Genomic DNA, 3,533 nt, shown 5'->3' with positions numbered 1-3,533 from the left:
GTTGATGGGTGCAGCACACCAACATGGCACATGTATATATATGTAACAAACCTGCACGTTGTGCACATGTACCGCAGAACTTAAAGTATACATTTAAAAAAAACCCCTAAAGATAAATAAACACGTATGAATTAAAAGATAAGAAAAACATTCTGAATGAGGAGAAATGAAAACTCCAGGCCTCCACCAGATGGTGCTGTGGGAGTCCAAAAGAAAAGTGCCCTCGGACCTTTTCCTTTCCCACTCCTTTCCCAAGAATACTCCAAATATCCACATTTTAATTTAATTTAATTTAATTTTATTTTCCAGAGAAGCCTGAGTGGGTAAGAGAAACATTTTTTTTTTTTTTTGAGGGGAGTCTCGCTCTGTCGCCCGGACTGGAGTGCAGTGGCCGGATCTCAGCTCACTGCAAGCTCCGCCTCCCGGGTTTGCACCATTCTCCCGCCTCAGCCTCCCGAGTAGCTGGGACTACAGGCGCCCGCCTCCTCGCCCGGCTAGTTTTGTATTTTAGTAGAGACGGGGTTTCACTGTGTTAGCCAGGATGGTCTCGATCTCCTGACCTCGTGATCCGCCCGTCTCGGCCTCCCAAAGTGCTGGGATTACAGGCTTGAGCCACCGCGCCCGGCCAAGAAACATTTTCAAGATGTTTAGGCAGGAATTGACATGAGTTTGACAATTTTATTTATGACTTTATGTTTTGACCCAAAAGGCAAGGTTGACCTTATTTCACTCCACTCTTTTAGATTCATGCACTTATTTTAAAGATCTCAAAGTGGTTTTTGCACCCTTGTCACCATTACAAAACTGGAAATAAAATCTGAATTGCCAAAAGCATTGGAGGAGGCCATGCAGTGGAGTGAAAAGGTTTCCTGACTGTGAAGCAGTCAGGCATGGCTTCTGATGGCTCTGCCATTAACTAATGAGAGACTTCAGGCCAGTCCCTTCTCCTCTCTGGACCTCAGTAGCTCCACCTTTACAATAAGAGGGTTAGATGAGACTTCCAACCCTGAAATGTTTTATTTTCCCTGATAGTTTCTATACAAAGGACCGTAGACAACAAAGAAGATAACTGACTCTGGTTCAACTCTCAGCTTGGCTTGACCACCTATGAGCTAATCGACTTTGGACAAGTTACTTAACCTCTCTGCAACTTAATTTCCTCATCTGTATAATAGGAATGCTGTTTTACCTACCTCAGAGGGTTGGTTGTTGTTAAGGATTAGGTGAGATAATGTATGTAAAGTGTTTAACACAGTGTTTGTCACTTTCAGTAAAAGCTATTATCACGTAGAGCTTACCCTCACAATGTAGTAATTTCCTAGAGCTTGGGTGTTCATTTAGGAGTCATCAAAATTGGGGGAAGTTTTAAGTACTAAGCCACAGTCAGGCTTGGCCCTTTTATAAGTACAATGATAAATGCATTTCATGGGTGCACTGCAAGGCTAAGCATGCAATTGAAGCAGAGAGCTGCACAAGTAACCATAAACAATTGGAATCCTCTTACACTGTTGGTGGGAGTCTAAAATGATACAAGCCACTTTGGTAAAATGTCTGGCAATTTCTTATAAAACTAAAGTACATCTTTCCCTTGACCCAGCATTTCCACACCTAGGTATTTACCCAAGAAAAAGGAAAACATATGTCCACAAAAGGACATGTCCTTTTCAGGTACCTACAAATGTATGAGAACATTTGTAGCAGCTTTATTTTTAATAGCCAGAAGCTGGAAACAGACCAAGTGTTCATCAGTAGGAGAATGGATAAACAAACTGTGGTATGGTCACACAGTGGAGTACCACTCAGTAATAAAAAGGAACAAACTACTGATACTTGCAACAGCATGTATCATGATTTATGTATTATATATGAATTATGTATCATTGTGTATCATGTATTAGCATGATCCTCAAAAACATTAAGCTGAGTAAAGGCAGTCTTATTCAAAAAAGTTCATGCCTTATGATTCCATATGTATGAGCTTCTATAACAGGCTAAACTAATCAATGGTGGGGAAAAAAAAAACAGTGGCTGCCTCTGGGGGTGAAGGGAGAGGACTGCCTATGAAAGGACAAGAGGAAATGTTCTTGAGTAGTAGTCTATATCTTAGTAGGGGTTACATTTGCCAAAACTCAGAAAACATGCAATTAATATTTATATATCTCATTGTATGTATATTTTACCTCAAAAGGAAAAAAGAATAATAAACAAATATTGGACTATACTTAATGATAGGTATGGAGAAAGTGCTTAGGAGTGAAGTGCATACTGATGTCTGCAACTTCAAAAAAATAAAAGATAATGAATAGACAAATAGACGGAGGGAGGAATGGGTAGGTGAGAGACGAATAAAGCCAGTATAGGAAAGTATTAGTGGTAGAGTCTAGATGGTTACCACATATCCTCTGTATAATTCTGTCAATGTCGCTATATGTTTGAAATTTTACACAATATTTTTTTGGAAAAATGTAACTTCAAGGTTTCACATTCCCCACAGAGTGAATCTTTTTCAAAGCTGGAAAGTTTCATTGCAGGAAGGCAGACCTCAGACCTAGGTAAATATTTCCTGAGCACATACTATGTGCCAGGCACTGTGCCAGGCATGTGAGGGATACAAAGAGGAAGAACACAGCACCTGCCCTCAAGAGGTCTGTAGGGGCCATCTGATGAGCCCATCCATCACTATTATTTTACGCTATGAGATTGCTAAGGAGAGTGAGATTTCATCTAGTTGAGAAGGTATGTGGCATTGAAGACATTTCGGGTAATTAGTGCTGTAAGTAGGGTTGGACAGCGTCTTCAAGCCAGAGCACAGAGAGTCTTGAAGGTCACACTAAGGTGATCATTTGGAAGTCTAGTGGACCCATTCAAGAATTTTGAGCCAAGGAGTGACATCTTTAGGAATTTACCGGGAGAAAGGGGCAGGTGCAATAGATGCCATTGCTTTAGGGGGGTTGGCGGGCAAGGGAGCTTTTCAGGTACCTGCAATGAGCAACGGGAGCAGGTGGAAGCATCCATAAAGAGAGGTTCAGAATGACCAGGACAGCCCCAAAGCCTAAGGAGATGCGATCTTGGTTTGATCCCCTGGGAAATGGGAAGCCATTTAGTCTGTGCCTCTGTCCTACTTCTTTGCCCAATGATGTTGTGGCTCTGTAAGGCCATACTGGTTGTTCACAGTCAACATCTATTCTGATGGTTTGTTAGTCCATTCTGATTGATCAGCATTGAAGATATACTGCTGTTGAATCCATACCTGACCACCTCATAAGGTTGTTATAAAGTTAATTAGTATCATGTATGTAATATGCCTGGCATATGCTGGACACTTAATCAATGAAATTAGAGACCAAATTTGATGCTTCAGTATGTGGCCTGAATAGAGGGGGATATCAGCACAAGCCCATGAAGATCTCCAAGAAGTCTCTAAGAAAGGCATTTGAAGCTCCTGAGGCCCATTCCAACCTACAATTATTGTGATCTTTATCAAACCCCAGTTAGTCTGAAATGCTGTGTATATTCCCATGGAGCAACTGAGA

This window comes from Rhinopithecus bieti, unplaced genomic scaffold (assembly GCF_001698545.2).
Source record: "Rhinopithecus bieti isolate Rb0 unplaced genomic scaffold, ASM169854v2 scaffold_25419, whole genome shotgun sequence".
NCBI lineage: Eukaryota > Metazoa > Chordata > Mammalia > Primates > Cercopithecidae > Rhinopithecus > Rhinopithecus bieti.
Note: the sequence above shows the minus strand (reverse complement) of the source record.